Below are 17,928 nucleotides of genomic sequence, written 5' to 3'. Positions count from 1 at the left end.
TCTCCAAGAAATATCCTACTCAATTAGAAAATGTAACATAAGAATTATAGGCATTCCTGAGGGAGAAGAGACGGAAAAAGGAACAGAGAGACTATTCAAGGAAATAATAGCTGAGAACTTCCCAAATCTGGGGAAAGAGCAGGAAATACCAGTAAGTGAAGCCAATATGTCTCCTAAATATGTCAACAGGCAAATGCCCTCTCCAAGGCATATAGTAGTATAGCTGGCAAAAGTTAATGACAAAGAAACAATATTAAGGGCAGCTAGACCAAAACAAAAATTAATGTACAGAGGAATTCCCATCAGGCTCTCAGCAGATTTCTAAACAGAAGCTTTACTGGCTAGGAGAGACTGGAATGATATAGTCAAAATCCTAAAAGACAATATCTTTCAGCCAAGAATACTCTATCCAGTGAAAATACCCTTCAAAGATGGTGGAGAAATAATAATTTTCCCAGATAACAAAAACTAAGGGAGTTCACGGCCATGAGACACCCACTGCAAGAAATGCTCAGGAAGGCCCTCATGCCTGAATAAAAGAAGAAAAAGGGAACACAGAGCTTGGAGCAAGGAGAAAAATAGGTAGACAAAATCAGAAAAAACAGTAGATCTTTATCAGAATAGGTTAGCAACCACTTAAATACCACAATGAAAGATCAAAGGAAGGATAACACCACAAAGAAATGTAACCTCATCACTTTAAACACACATCCACACTACAAGATGGAATAAGTTGTGACAAGAATAACTTAGAATGGGAAGAGGAAACAGATCAAATGGACTTAGTCTAAGGAAATAAGAGGCCATCAGATAATGGACTATCTCATTCACAAGATTTTTTATACAAATCTCAAGGTAACCACTAAACAAATAATCAGAACAAAATCACATATGATAATAAAGAGAAAACCAAAAATGTCATAAGACAGAACCATCAAACTGAATTGGCAGTCCAAAACACATGGGACAAGAAACACAAGAAATTCAAAAGAACCAGAAAATAAGCAATAAAAATGCAACATTAAGCCCTCATATATCAATAATTACCCTAAATGTAAATGGATTGAACTCTCCAATCAAAAGACACAGAGTGGCAGGATGGCTTGAAAAGCAAGACCCAACAATATTCTGACTCCAGGAAACATATCTCAGCTCTAAAGACAAACAGAGGCCCAGAGGGAAAGGATGGAAGACAATACTCCAAGCTAATGGCAAAGAAAAAAAAGCAGGTGTTGCCATACTCATATCAGACAAAGTAGACTTCAAGATAAAACAGGTTCAGAGAGACAAAGAGGGCCACTATATAATGATAAAAGGGACCCTCTGCCAGGAAGATATATCAATTATAAGTATATATGCACCCACCATAGAAGCACCAAAACATAAAGCAACTATTAACAAACCTAAAAGGAGATATTAACAACAACACAATAATAGTAGGGGATCTTAATACCCACTTACATCAGTGGATAGGTCATCCAGACAAAATGTCAATAAGGAAACAGTTGACTTAAATGAAAAACTGGATGAAATGGACTTAGTAGACATATAAAGAGCACTTCATCCAAAAACAGCTGACTACACATTCTTCTCAAGCGTGCACAGAACACTCTGAAGGATAGACCTTATGCTGGGAAACAAGGCAAGCCTCAATAAATTTAAGAAAAATTGAAATCATAACAAGCATCTTTTCAGACCATAATGATATGAAACTGGAAATAAACTATAAGAAAACAACTAGGAAAGTGACAAAGATGTGGAGATTAAACAACATGCTACTGAAAAACCAATGGATCATTGATGAAATCAAGAGAAATCAAACAATATCTGGAAACAAGCACAAATGAAAATATGCCATACCAACTCACATGGGATGCAGCAAAAGTGGTCCTGTGAGGGAAATTCATAGCACTACAAGCCCACCTCAACAAACACTAAAAAGTCTAAATCAGCAACCTTAAATTACTCCTAACAGAACTAGAAAAAGTAAAACAAGCAAAGCCCAAAGTCAGCAGAAGGAGAGAAATAATAAAAATTAGAGCAGAAACAAATGACATTGAGACTAAAAATACAGTAGAAAGGATTAATGAAACAAAGAGTTGCTTCTTTGAGAAGATCAACAAAATTGACAAATCCTTAGCCAGACTTACTAAGAAAAAGAGAGAAAAGGTTCAAATAAATAAAATTAGAAATGAAAGAGGCAAAATTACAACAGATACCATGGAAATACAAAGGATTATAAGAGAATACTATGAAAAACTATATGCCAACAAATTGGACAATTGAGAAGAAATGGATAAATTCTTAGACTCACACAACATCCCACAACTGAACCATGAGGAAATAGACGATCTGAATAGATGCATCACAAGTAAAGAGATTGAAATGGCAATCGAAAACCTCCCAAAAAATAAAAGTCCAGGACCAGATAGCTTCTCCAGTGAATTTTTCCAAACATTCAAAGAAGATTTAATACCCATTTTTCTCAAACTATTCCAAAAGATAGAGGAAGATGGAACATTTCCTAACACATTCTATGAAGCCAACATCACCCTGACACCAAAGCAAGGCAAAGACAATACAAAGAAGGAAAATTATAGGCCAATATCACTGATGAACATAGGTACAAAAATCATCAATAAAATATTAGCAAACTGAATACAGCAATACATTAAAAAGATTATACACCATGATCAAGTGGGATTCATACCAGGAATGCAGGGTTGGTACCAACTTAATACACCACATCAATGAAACAAAGAACAAAAACCACATGGTCATCTCAGTAGACCCAGAGAAGACATTTGACAAGATCCCACATCCATTTATGATAAAAACTCTCCACAAAATGTGTATAGAAGGAAAGTGCCTCAACATAATAAAGGCGATTTGTGACAAACACACAGCCAGCATCATACTCAATGGGGAATGTCTGAAAGCCATTCCTCTGAGAACAGAAACAAGACAAGGCTGCCCACTCTCACCACTCTTATTCAACATAGTACTGGAGGTTTTAGCGAGCAATTAGACAAGACAAAGGGATAAAAGGAATCCAAATAAGCAATGAAGAAGTGAAACTCTCACTATTTGCAGATGACATGATCTTATATACAGAAAACCCTAAAGAATCCATTGGAAAACTATTAGAAATAATCAACTACAGCAAAGTCGCAGGGTACAAAATCAACCTGCAAAAATCAGTTCCACTTCTGTATGCTAATAACAAACTAACAGAAAGAGAGCTCAAAAAGATAATACAGTTTTACAATTGATTCAAAAAGAATAAAATATATAGGAATAAATCTTACTATGAGGTGAAAGACCTATACAATGAAAACCACAAGACATTACTGAAAGAGATCGATAATGACATAAGGAAATGGAAAGAGACCCTATGCACATGGATTCGAAGAATAAAAATGGTTAAAAAGTCTATATAACCTAATGCAATCTACAAATTCAACACAATCCCAATCAGAATCCCAACGACATTCTTCACGGAAACAGTACAAAGAATACTAAAATTCATATGAGGCAACAAAAGACCCCCAATAGCTAAAGCAATCCTAAGAAAAAAGAACAAAGCTGGAGGCATCACAATCTCTGACTTCAAAACATACTACAAAGCCATAGTAATCAAAATAGCATGGTACTGGTGCAAAAACAGACACATAGATCAATGGAACACAATTGAAAGCCCAGAAATAAAGCCACACATATACAGACAGCTAATCTTCGACAAAGGAGCTAAGAACATATAATGGAGAAAGGAAAATCTCTTCAATAAATCGTGCTGGGAAAAGTGGACAGCCACGTGAAAAGAATGAAAGTGGACCATCTGCTATCACCATTCACAAAAATTAACTCAAAATGGATCAAAGACCTGAAGGTGAGACCTGAAACTATAAAACTCATAGAAGAAAATATAGGCAATAAACTATTTGAAATTGGTCAGAAAGGAATCATTTTGGATGCCATGTCTACTCGGACTAGGGAAACTAAAGAAAAATTAGGCAAGGAAGACTTCATCAGATTAAAAAGCTTCTACAAGACAAATGAAACCAGGATCAAAATGATTGGACAACCCACCAGCTGGGAGAAAATATTTGCAAAACATATATCTGACAAGTGGTTAATCTTCGTAATATATGGGGAACTCACACTATTGAACAACAAAAAACAAACAACCCGATCAGAAAATGGGCAGAGGAAATGAACAGACACTTCTCCAAAGAAGATATACAGATGGCCAATAGGCAAATGAAAAAATGTTCAACATCACTAATCATCAGGGAAATGCAAATCAAAACTACACTAAGATATCACTTTACACCCACTAGAATGGCTATAATCACCAAGACAAGAAAACAACAAATGTTGGAGAGGTAGTGGAGAAACAGGAACACTTATACACAGCTGGTGGGAACGCAAACTGGTGCAGCCTCTATGAAAAACAGTATGGAGATTCCTCAAAAAATTAAAAATAGAAATACCCTATGATCCAGCCACCCCACTACTGAGAATCGATCCAATGAACCTGAAATCAACTATCCAAAGAGGCTTATGCACCTTTGTGTTCATCACAGCATTATTCACTACAGCCAAGACATGGAAGCAACCCAACTGTCCATCGACTGATGATTGGATCAAGAGGATGTAGTATATGTATATATATATATATATATATATATATATATATATATATATATATATATATATATATATAAATGGAATACTAGTAAGCCATAAAAATGACAAAATCGTCCCATTTGAAACAACATGGTTGGACCTAGAGGGTATTACGTTAAGTGAAATAAGCCAGAGAGAGAAGGACAAATGCCACATGCTCTCACTCATATGTGGAATATAAACCAACACACAAACAGAGAAAACTGTATAGTGGTTAGCAGGGGCAAGGGGGGTGGGGGAGTGGGCACAAGGGGTGAAGGGAGACATGTATATAGTGATTGACAAACAATAATGTACAACCGAAATTTCACAATGCTATAAACTATTAAGACTTCAAAAAAAAAAGTAAGTTAGTATGCACCACTAGGAGGAGATGAAGTGGTAAAGTCGTAAAAGACATTCTTTGATAATCTTTTGTATTTCTGAGACATGTGTTGTAATTTCTCCACTTTCATTTCTGATTTTACTTATTTGTGCCTTCTCTCCTTTTTTCGTGGCCAGTCTAGCTAAAGGTTTGTCAATTTTGTTTATTTTTTCAAAGAACCAGCTCTTGGTTTTATTAATTTTTCCATTGTTTTTTTAGTCTCTAGATTTCATTTATTTCTGCTCTGATTTTTATTATTTCCCTTCTTCTACTGAATTTTGGCTTTGTTTGTTCTTCTTTTTCCAGTTCTCTTAGGTGCATTGTTAGATTGTTTATTTGAGATTTTTCTTGTTTGATGAAATAGGCCTGTATTGCTACAAACTTATGCGTAAAGATACATGCACCCCTGTGATCATTGCAGCGATATTCACAATAGCCAAGACTTGCAAGCAACCTAAGTGCCCATAAAGGGATTAATGGATAAAGAGGATGTGGTATATACACAATGGAATACTACCCAGCCATAAGAAATGATGAAATCCAGCCATTGTGAAAGCATGGATGGACATTGAGGGTATTACGCAAAGTGAAATAAGTCAGAGGGAGAAGGTCAAATACCATATGATTTCCTTCATTAAGGAGTAGATAATAACAGCAACAAACAAACACATAGAGACAGAGACTGGATTGGTGGTTACCAGAGGGGAAAGGGGGAGGGAGGAGGGCGAAAGGGATAATTCGGCACATGTGTGTGGTGATGGGTTGTAATTAGTGTTTGGGTGGGGAACATGATGTAATCTATGCAGAAATAGACGTATAATGATGTACACCTGAAATTTATACAATGTTATAAACCAATGTTACTGCAATAAACAAAAAATTAAAATATATATATATATAAATTTGTTTGTGAGCTATGAGAATTTTAATTTTATTGAGGTAAAATATGCCCTACCTACAGAACACCTACATGCAGTTACCATAATCAATAGTTTCTCAAACTTGAAGTAAAATATACATTTCTTCTCATATCACTATTCTATATGTCATCTATAAGATATCAATGCTGTTAAAGCAATTTTATTAATTGACTGAAAATATATAAATAATAGGCAGAGAATTTTTAAAGCAGAGACTTGAATAACCATAGCAAAAGAAGTGCTATCATAAGACCGCCATTTGATATTTTAGCTCATTTTTAAAAAGATGATTAAAATGTAAGATTTTTACAGAATAGGGGACCGTGACGGTTAAAACAAACAATGACAAGCAATTACAGTATCTTATTAGCTTGCTATCTTAGGGCTAGAAGAGGAATTCAAGATAATTAAAATGAAACAAAGTAGTTTTAAAAACTATTGATAGAGACTCTTTTTAACCTAACTCTCTATGTATTTGTGACAATTTTTAAAAATTATCTCTAAAAAAAAAAGCATCTCTACTTGGCCCATTTGAAAATCTCAAATTTTGCCCTTTGGAAATGAAAAACAATATCTAAAATAATTTCAAGAAACCATACCTTTCAGTTTATAGTAAACTAAAATTTTTATGAGTTGATTTCTCCTTCGTTAAAAACTATTTGTTTTAAATTTAGGTTGTAGAACTCAGATAGATGATTTAAGAGGCTCTGGGCATTTAGGCAGTTCTGAATTCTAAATCTCTCTATATTCTTTACTGAAATACATGGCTCATACATACCTCCTCTAACTGTTTTTTAAGATCAATTATTTCTTTTCTATATCTTTCCAGGAGAGCTTCATCATTTGATACCTCATTAACATAAGGGGTATTCTTCATAGACTGAGCAGTTCTGGAAAACTGGGAAAAAATACAAGAGAGTTAAGTGTTTGACACTAAAAAGTTAATTTACTTAATATTTAGGTTCCTCGTAACTAAGTTTTGTAAAGAAAAATCAATACTCTTCCCAGGTGGCTTAATGCTTGTGAACACAGAGCATTCTATGTCCCTGTGACAATGCTCGTAATTTATCCTAGCTGCTAGTCTTCAGGAGAGTTAAAGAAATATCTTGATGACAGGTGCTGACAAAGAAACTACAAACACTGGCTCACTGGAATCCCATCTACACCTCAAAATCCTGTGCAAAGGTCCCCTCTACTCTAAAGATTTGCTTCCAGTCAAAAGCCTCTCTCCTTCCTTTGATCTCTGTCCTACTTATTAACCACTTAACTCTTAATCCATGGCAAGCATGCTGGAAGACAGGTCTTTTCTTCCCTATAAGACTATAAATTCTATGAAGCCAGAGACTCTATCTTCTATCTGCTTCTCTGGCAGGATTTTGATCCAGTGCTCAATAGCTAATTCAAGCAATGTTTCTTCACATATGAGTGTCAGAAGGAACTTTTATTTTGGTTAGGAAGCTTGGCCCTGAGCTAACATTTATTACCGATCCTACCCTTGTTTTGCTGAAGAAGATGGGCTCTGGGCTAACACCTGTGTCCATCTTCCTCTATTATTTTGTATGTTGGATGCCACCACAGCATGTCTCGATGAGCGGTATGTCAATCTATGCCCAGGATTAGAACCTGTGAACCCCGGGCCACTGAAGTGGATCACGCTAACTTAACCACTATGCCACCGGGCTGGCCCCCAGAAGTAACTTTAAGAGGATATGTGTGGGGGACCATTAAATGACACTGAATCCTTCATTGAGATAGATAGTCTACTGACATTCCTCACTTTTCCTGTTTTAAAAAAACAGAAAATGCAGGCCTTAGGCTCAGAGAAATTTCAGACAGTAATTCACTAACAGGAATTTAAGAATTATTTTGTTATAAATATACACCCACCAGTTTTTTGGGTCACCTTCTGTTTGTTGCAAGTGCTAACCAGTTTTTCATTTATGGGATTGATATAAAATTTCCTTTTATAATAAGTTAAATTTAAAAAGTGAGTTATTTAAAGAAAAAATCAAGTCAATTTCAGTAAAATACTGAAGAACAAAATTGTGTAGGTGGCATATGAATGACTGAAGTTTGGGAAAATTAAGGAATGCTCTTTAGTAGACAACACATCAACTTTATTTTAACAGGTATATTATATCAATTAAAAAAACTGTACCTAATTTTAGTAGGTAATTTTTTCTTCTGAAAGATAATTTCCCCCCATAGTAAGTTGAGATAAAAATCAAACTCACTTGAAGAGTAGTCAGGGTTTCATTCAAAGACACTGGAGTAATTGTGCAGATAATACATGTTTTTGCATTTCCTCCCAAGGAATTCTGGAGAATTCGTGTTAATTTGCTGTCTCGATAATTTATGAAAGCACTTAGTGAGGAATGAGTTTGGGAAGAAAAAAGAGTAAAAGTTTTTATATAACAAACGTGGTTGGTTTTTAATGCAGAACCTTCAATTAACTACAGTTAAAAAATTGATTCTTTACAGGTTACACGAGGCCAAGCAAAACTACTAACTAAAAATATTCCATTTAATTTAGAAAGTAAACTTAGTAGGTCACAGTCATACATACAAGAAGCAATTCATGTTCATGGAATCACAGCAGCTTTTGAATATATGGGAGAAATCAGTACATTTGTTTGAGTGTCACTGAAATATCATAATTTTCAACCTAATGAAAAACCTTAACATTAATAGGTAAATGTACAATGGGATAAACTTACCCATCTTGTCCATCACTAAGTTTCTTGATCACTTGTCACAAAACAAATAAGCTACGATTTATATTACAGCCTTCCTTGAGTTTCACACCTGCATTTATTAAATAAATAAATGAAACTAAAATTTTCCCCTGTACTAGATTATGAACTTACTTATCAGTAGGTTATGAGAGAAATTAGAAACTGCAGGGTCAGATGCTACAGTCTGGGCTTCAGATTAGATCTGCACCCACCTTTATTACCACAGGTAGCAGGCACTCTCTCTCTCTCCCTCCCACCTGTTATGTGAATCAGAAAGGCTCTCACCAGAGAAACAGCAAGAAGAAAAAGATGACTAAGAAAAGATTAAGGAGAGAAAGCCATGTCCTAAAAGAGCCCTGCTAACTCCTCAATTCAAATCTATTTTTCCAAACCCCCAAATATACGCAACTAATGACTTACAACCAAATTAGTTCCTAGCAGCTCACAACCAAACACATTCTTATTTTTAAACTATTAATATGCCCACATGGCTCAAACAAAAGCACATGGAAAAAGCCCTCTCTCACTTTTACGCTCTTTTCATTCAGTTCCTGTCCCTCTATCGGGAAACCACTGTTATTAGCTTATTCTTCTGGAGATTTTTAGAAATACAAGTTCATATATATTAAGTTTTCCCCTTTCTTTTTTAAACAAATAGTAGCATACCATACACACTATTTTGCACTTTGCTTTTTTCACTTGGCAACATACCATATATCTTATTGGTAAACATTGGTCTTTCTCATTCTTTTTTATAGAATGGAATATCATTGTATGGGTCTACCAGAATGTATTCACCCAGCAGCCTGCTGAGGGACACGCAGGTGTTCAATCTACCCTGTACACAAAAAATACTGCAAGAATCATTCCGAATAGCGATTATCTCACAGGTGCCTTAGTCAGCTATTGCTGTAATATTGCTGTTACCAAGCCAGCTTAAAACAACAGGCATTCATTTCCCATTCACAGGTCTGAGGAGCCACTGCTTTGGTGAGTACAGGCCATGCTCAGCTGAGTGTCTCTATGTCAGGTTGCAGAAAATTAACACAGAGAGAGGCTTGACACCTTTACGGTTCTGAAGCTTCCTATCCAAGTATACTTTTCCATTTGTTTAAGTGTTCGGTTATGTCCTTCAGGTCTGTTTAAAGTTTTCTTTATTTTGATCTTGGGCAATTTTTGCTGAGTTTCTTCCTAGGTATTACATCTTCTAAGTCATTATTGTAAATGGGATCTTTTTGTACATTAAATATTCCAACAGGTTGTTCTATTATGAGTTATTCATGTCTGTACATTAATTTTGTACCCTGTCACCTTTCTGAATTTCCTTACTGATAATGGTGTCCATGGTACTCTCAGGAGCTTTCCAGCTATAAATCTCATACAGAGTTTTAGCATTTTAACTGATGCTATAGCAGCCCAAAGAATATAATTAACCAGAAAAGGAAGCTGCTCTTTATGTTAAAGACTTTTTATCACAAAATTATCACCATTACCTTATTAGTTTCTAAAATGCCTGCTGCCATTTGTATTCTGTAAAAGAACAGCAGGACATTCAGACCAACATATTTCATGAGTTTTCATTACCTTCAGCACCTGTTTTTTCAGCTCTTTCCCAGCCTGCAAGAACAACCAAATTCTGTAAGAGAGGAAAATAAAACATTAGGAAGGGTAACTTGAAAATAATAAAATCCAAACTACCAAAAGAACGTTTTTAATCCATGGCTTATCTGAATACCCCGTGTTTCCTAGTCTCTCACCCCACTCTTTAGGCCTTCCCTTGTCTGAGTCAAACTGACCTCTACACCTTGTTCCTTCTTTATAACGCATCCTCTATAATGTTGCCAGAATAGTTTCACTTTCTTGCACCAAGTTCAAAATCTTACCATGGTGAACACAGTTCTCCACAATCTGGTACTTGTGTTGCTCTAGCCTTATTCCTGGCCATCTCTTACTCTTAACTCTGGATGAGCTCCTGACTATGCGCTCCACAACTCATGTACTGTTACACTTTGCCATTCCGTTTGTTTAGCTAGTTCTGACCTTCTAGTCCACCCCTACTCTCTATTCAGCACCAAAGGCACATGTTACCTTCTCAGTGTAGCTTTGCCAACTTTATCTTTTTTCCCCCACACCTTGAATGAACTGCTCTTTCAACTGTGTACCCAGAGATCTTTACAGATATGACTTATTATTATAGCCCTTACTGTGTTGTGCTAGTCATTTATGTCTCTGACTACACTGTAGCATCTTTAAAAGCATGGGCCTCTCTTTAATTTCACAAATTTTGCCGAAACAAGTGACCTCCTGTCCTGTTCCAGGCAGCATGTCAGGTGCTGGGACATGGCAGTGAGCCAGACAAAGAAGGACCCTGCGCTCAGAGAGCTCACATTCTGCATGGGGTGGGATGGGGGAGAAAGTCAGTGAGAGGAGAGAAAAAGACAAATAAGCAACATATCACCATGAGGGTAATACAGACAATTTAAACAGAGTGCCAGAGGAGGGAAGAGGAGAGGTCAGAGTATGTTCTTAGGATTGAGTGGCAGGAGAAGGCTTCCTATTTAGCTAAAATCTGCAGTGACAGAGAATAGGAAGCCAGCCAAGCAAAGACCAAGGGACCCAGACTCCCAAATAAAGAACAGCCAGCACACCCAGTCACAAAGCAGAAATGAGCTTTGTGTGTTCAAGAAAGAGAAAGGGCAGCATGGCAGCGTTGGTGAAGCAGAGATGGGACAAGACAGGGTAAGAGAAGTAGGAAGGGCTCAGATTATGTAGGGCTTTGTAGGCAAGAGTAAGAACTGGATTTTCTAAATGCAATGGGAAGCCATTAGAGGGATTGAACAAGAGAGTGACATATCTTGATTTAACTTTCTGAAGGGTCACCTGTGGGCCCTGGGTGGAGAACAGATTGCAGAGGGGCAAGAGTGGCAGCAGGAGCCCAGTCAGGCGGCTTGTGCAGAAATCTGAGTGGAGATGACCGTGGCTTGTGCTGGGGAGTGTGCAGTGGAGACGGTAAGTATGGAGGGATATCTTCTCTATTCTTTTCATCTCAGAGCTCAGCACTGTGCTCAGAACAGGGCAAAGGCTCAGTAAATATTCTTACTGCATTAAAAGGAAGTCAGAGATTTAAATTACTTCTCTCTGTGGAGACTTCCAGGGATAAGCAGGTCATTATACACTTCTGCTTTATAGTCCTATCTCAGATACTTCTTTCCTCAAAATATTCAAAGAAATTTGATGTTTCTTGTACAGTATCTACCACAGATGACCTAGATACATAATAAAGGGGTGAAGTGGTGGTGAAGGCAGCATGAACTAAGGTATAAAGATGGGAACAATCATTAGTGTTCAAAGATACCAAGAGGTCCAATCTACCTTTAAGGGAGGAGCTCAGGTGGAGCAGAAGGATGTCAACTTAGACTGGTTAAGACTGGACAGATCTTGTTAAGGAAGTGATGCTGATGCAACAGAAGTTTAGCCACATTAGAATTCTGTATATTGGACTGAAAAAGGAAAACCAGGTCGTGGAGGCCAGGTCCAGTGGAATGATACAGTAATTCAAGTGAGATGAGGACTTGGGTATGACACCCATGGAAAGCTAAAGGGTGGAATCAATAAGAAATGGCGATGATGGGAAAAAAGGGAAGGCAGAAAAAGATGAGGCAAAGCTGACTTGGGTTTCCAGCCTAGATGACCAGGATAATGCTGAAACTACTGGAAAAAAGGAATATTCACCATGGTAACAAAAAATAACTTGGTTTTAGTAACACTAAAGTTTGAGCTAACAGTGGGACACAGTTATAATCTTTAGGAAGATGTGAATGAGAACTCAGAGATCTAGATACAATAAAAACTCGGCTGTCATCAAAAGAGAAATGCTAACATAAAGTCAGAGGGCAAGCATGGGAAGTAAGAAAGGCCACAGAACACTCCTGTGTTGTTGTTAGGAGGGTAGGAAAAAGAAGCCACAGAAGCGAACAGGGAAGGATCAGAGCTAAGAGAACCTGGATATTATTCTCCCAGAAATGCCAGGAGACATTCAAACCAAGGCCCCCTCCAAAGAGCCAGAAAACGACTCTCTGGGAAGACTGCATTCCAAGAAGATACCTAGAGTGAATGGGAGTCTGGAGGGTTGGACTTGATGGTATCTAAAGTCCCTAGATAATAGAGCATCAAAGAACATGAGAAAAGTCCAAAAATGGATCACTGAATAAGTCAAGAGTATTAAAGCTAAATTATTAAAAGTTAAAATTTCACTGAAATATCACAGGCCAGGTTTGGGAAACAAAACAGAAGTTAGGTTTTGTAGCATTTTTTGTTGTTAAATTAAAGCAGGACTAGACTATTGAAATAAATATTATACTGCGTAATAAAATAACTGAGGTGAACTAGAATTAGATATTTAATTAAGACTCTGACTTTTCAAAATCTAAAAGTGAATAAACATATTATAGATTTATTACTTTTTTCCCTGAAGTTTTCAAATCAAACAGAATAATCTTAAATCATATCCCACATCAAGCTAAAGAATTTAGTCCCTGAAGACAGAGAATAAAGCAATAATGGTAAGGAATAGGAAGGAAACACAAAAATGAGAGATAATTGATACAGTGCAACAAAAAGGAAATGGGGGTTTACTTATATGGAAAGAAGGAATATTTGTACAATGCTTATATTCACTTATTCAACAAACAAGTATTGAAGATAAACTAGGTACAATGTGCTGAGGCTACAAAGATGAATGAGATATCACCCTTCTCTGACGGATTTACAGCATAAACATTGTGTTTATAATCTAAAATTTATTTTCTTATTGTACCTAAAAATGAACTTGAACATGTGATTTATTTATAACCATCCACGTAGGTATTTGTTGATTTCCCAAGTCTCAATTCTATTGGCTGAAACTAAATAAATAATAAAAAATATCCGGAGAGAAGTCAAGATGGTGGCATAAGCAGACTCTGAACTCAACTCCTCCTGGGGACACAGACAATTTACAACTACTCATGGAAAAATTACCCCTGAGAGAGAACTGAAAACTAGATAAGAGGAACTCCTGCAACAAAGGACAATCGTAATTGAGGTGGAAGAGGCAGAAACTCCCTTCTGGAGAGAAAAAAATGCCACCTTCACGAGCTGCAATGCTTCACAGCCACCCGGGAGCAGCCCAAAGGTACACAGCTCTCCCTGGAGGAGCGGGGCCCTGAGCCGGGGAGCGCCCCTGCTCTAGGCACTTCGTGGACCCAGCACAATCGAGGTGAGTAGCATAATATCTGACTTTGCCTCCTACTAAAACATTGGGGAGTACCCCCCATAAAAGCTGGTTCACGAAGAAATTAAAACCGACGTTTAGAGGGCCCACGCGCAAACACACCCGTTTCAGAAATCAACATAAAATCACCAGAAAGAAAGGTGCACAGTGCTTTGGTGAAAACAGACTCACCTGATAGGCTCTGAGTGCATCTTAGTGAGAGGTGAGACCTCTCCAGGAACTGGGACATTGCCGGCGGCCATTGTTGTGGCCTGGTGTGGGCGTGCTGACACAGACACCATTGGAGTTCTCCCTGGGGCCTGCTAGCCCAGGGTCTGTCCCCCTACTAGAGCACCAGTTTAATCCAGCTCAGCCAGGGCAGGCAGCCCACCCTGTTGTTGGCCCCACCCAGCAACAAGCCCTCAGGCAACTTGTGGGCCTGCATACATTGGTGACTGGATTCTCTGCAGCCTGGTGACCGAGCCCACTTCTGTGGGGCAGGGCGTTCACAAGGAGTAGGTGGAGAGTGTGGGGCAGTGGTGGAGTGTGTGGTGCGCCCACCATGGAGAGACTGGGTCCACTTCAGGAGGTTGCGCACATGGGCCAGGACTGTGTTGACTGTGTGTGTGGACCTGTGGGCGGTGGGGCTTGTCAGCTGCAGAAGACTTGTGCTTCCCAAAGACCCATATAGGGGTTTTGCCCCACTTTCCGAAGCCTGAAACATTTGGGTGCTCCCATGCCTGAGGCCAACCCCACCCAGCTGCAATCCTCAGAGAGCTGACAAGAGACTTAAAAGCTGGAGGCTTGTAGCAATTGTGAGCCCCTGAGCCTAACAAACTGCCATGCTGGGGGCCTACTCACTTAAAAGAAATACTGCAAACTAAATGTGGTGTTAGAACTTGCAGCCAACTGTGCTGGGGCTTCCCACACCTGATAAAGAGACTGAAGTGCCCACAACAACTACATAACTCAGCCTCTCTGGGCGCCTACAGGGAGAACAAACATACCACAACAGAAGGACACACGTAGCCCACATAGCGGTCACTCCTGGAACATTGAGAACTGAGGGAAGCACACTGCAGGCCTGCTAAGGCATCACTTATATAAGGTCACCTATCCAAGTGCAGGGCATGTAGCTGACCTAGCTAATACACAGACACGAGCACAGGAAAAGTGGAAAAATGAGAAGGCAAAGGAATACCTTCCAAGTAAGGGAACAGGACAAAACCGCAGAAAAGGAACTAAGTGAAACAGAAATGAGCAAGCTACACGACAGAGAGTTCAAACAAAGAGTGTTAAGGATGCTCACTGATCTGGGGAGAAGAATGGATGAACTCAGTGAGAATGTCAAGAAAGAAATGGAAGATATAAAAATGAACCAATCAGAAATGAAAAATACAATACTAGAAATGAAAAATTCACTAGAGGGACTCAAAAGCAGAGTTGAGGAAACAGATGAACGGATCTGCGAGCTGGACGAAAGACTAGAAGAAATTACCCAAGCTGAACAGGTAAAAAACAAAAAACAGAATTAACAAGAGTGAGGACAGTCTAAGGGACCTCTAGGACAACGTCAAGTGCACTAGCATCCGAGTTATAGGTGTCCCAGAAGGAGAAGAGCGAGACAAAGTGGCAGAGGATCTATTTGATGAAATAATAGATGAAAACTTCCCTAACCTAAGGAAGGAAACAGACATCCAGGTACAGGAAGCACAGAGAGCACCAAAGAAAATAAATCCAAAGAGGTCCACACAAAGACACGTCATAATTAAAATGTCCAGAATTAAAGATAGAGAGAGAATCCTAAAAGCCCCAAGAGAAAGACAAGTTACGTACCAAGGCAACCCCATAAGTCTATCAGCTGACTTCTCAGCAGCAACCTTACAGGCTAGAAGAGAGTGGCACCACATATTTAAAGTGCTAAAAGGGAAAAACTTTCAGCCAAGAATACTCTAGCCAGCAAGGTTATCATTCAAAATGGAAGGAGAGATAAAAAGTTTCCAGACAAAAAAATTAAAGGAGTTTGTCACCTAAAAGCCAGTGCTAGAAGAAATGTTAAAGGGGCTGATTTGAGGGGAAAAGAGAAGACCACAAATAGGAAAAATTATCTATTTCCATGATAAGAGAGTAATGGATACAAATGCACAAAAAAGAGGTTAGATATGATACCAAAAACATAAAATGAGGGAGGAACGGAGTTAAAGAGTAGAGCTTTCAGACAGAGGTCAAACTAAAGAGACCATCAATTCTGTATAGAGGTCTACTAAAACACTGAGAAAAAAAGTTAAAAAATGGCAGTAAGTACATACTTATCAATAGCTACTTTAAACGTCAATGGACTAAATACTCCAATTAAAAGGCGTAGGGTGGCTGTTTGGATAATAAAACAAGACCCATATACATGCTGCATACAAGAGACACACTTCAGACTTAAAGACACTCACAAACTGAAAGTGAAAGGATGGAAAATGATACTCCACGCAAATGGCAATGAAAAGAGCGCTGGGGTTGCAATACTCATATCAGACAAAATAGACTTGAAAACAAAAACTGTAAAAAGAGACAAAGACGGTCAATACATAATGATCAAGGGAATGATCCAACAAGAGGATATAACACTTGTAAATATTGACGCACACAACATAGGAAAAGCTAAATATATAAAGCAATTATTAACAGACATAAGAGGAAAAATAGACAGTAACACAATAATAGTAGGGGACTTTACCACTCCACTTACACAAACGGATAGATCATCCAAACAGAAGACCAATAAGGACACACTGGCCTTTAATGACACACTAGAACAGATGGACCTAGTAGATATACACAGAGCATTCCATGCAAAAACCGAAGAATACACGTTCTTTTGAAATGCACATGGAACATCCTCCGGGGTTGATCACATATTATGTCACAATACAAGTCTACATAAATTTAAGAAGATTGAAATAATACCAAGCATCTTTTCCGACCACAATGGTATGAAACTAGAAATCAACTATAGGAAGAAAATCAGAAAAGCCACAAATAGGTGAAGATGAAACAAAATGCTACTGAACAACGATTGGGTCAACGAAGAAATCAAAGAAGAAATCAAAAAATACCTGGGGACGAATGAAAATGAAAATAAGACATGCCAGAATGTATGGGATACAGCAAAAGCAGTACTAAGAGGGAAGTTTATAGCAATACAGGCCTAGCTCAACAAGCAAGGAAAATCTCAAATAAACAATCTAAAAATGCACCTAAAGGAACTGGAAAAAGAAGAACAAACAAAGCCCCAAATCAGTAGAAGAAGGGAAAAAATAATAATCATTGCAGAAATAAATGAAATAGTAACTACTAAAACAGTAGAAAAAAATAATAAAACCGAGAGCTGGTTCTTTGAAAAGATAAACAAAATTGACAAAACTTTAGCTAGACTCACCAAGAAAAAAGAGAGAAGGTTCAAATAAGTAAAATCAGAAATGAAAGAGGAGAAATTACAACAGACACCTCAGAAATACAAAAGAATAAGAGGACAATATGCAAAGCTATATGCCAACAGATTCAACAATCTGGAAGAAATGGATAAATTCTTACAATCATACAACCTTCCAAAACTGGATCAAGAAGAAATAGAGAATTTGAATAGATCAATCACCAGTAAAGAGATCGAAACAGTAATCAAAAAATCTCCCCCAAAATAAAAGTCCAGGACCAGACGGCTTCCGTGGTGAATTCTACCAAACATTCAAAGAAGACTTAATACCTATCCTTCTCAAACTCTTCCAAAAATTTGAGGAGAGGGGGAAGCTCCCTAACTCCTTCTACGAAGCTGACATTACCCTGATACCAAAACGAGACAAGGAAAACACAAAAAATGAAAATTATAGGCCAATATCAGTCAGGAACATCGACACAAAAATCATCAACAAAGGAGCAAATCGCATACAACAATACTTTAAAAAGATTATACACCATGAT

The 17,928-nt window shown here is 37.9% G+C and overlaps 1 long non-coding RNA gene across 1 annotated transcript; it reads right to left on the bottom strand.

The window, feature by feature from the left end:
* Positions 1 to 6,757: 6,757 nt before the first annotated feature.
* Positions 6,758 to 8,887, bottom strand: LOC131402078 (uncharacterized). Its single transcript, XR_009218251.1, has 3 exons — positions 8,691 to 8,887; positions 8,208 to 8,337; positions 6,758 to 6,871 (listed from the first exon to the last, which is right to left on the bottom strand). It is a non-coding gene; the product is annotated as an uncharacterized LOC131402078 (long non-coding RNA).
* Positions 8,888 to 17,928: the final 9,041 nt, after the last annotated feature.

The sequence above is a fragment of the Diceros bicornis genome (assembly GCF_020826845.1).
Source record: "Diceros bicornis minor isolate mBicDic1 chromosome 30 unlocalized genomic scaffold, mDicBic1.mat.cur SUPER_30_unloc_1, whole genome shotgun sequence".
Classification (NCBI taxonomy): Eukaryota; Metazoa; Chordata; class Mammalia; order Perissodactyla; family Rhinocerotidae; genus Diceros; species Diceros bicornis.
The sequence above is the reverse complement of the archived record's forward strand: the minus strand, read 5'-3'. Positions and strand labels throughout refer to the sequence as shown.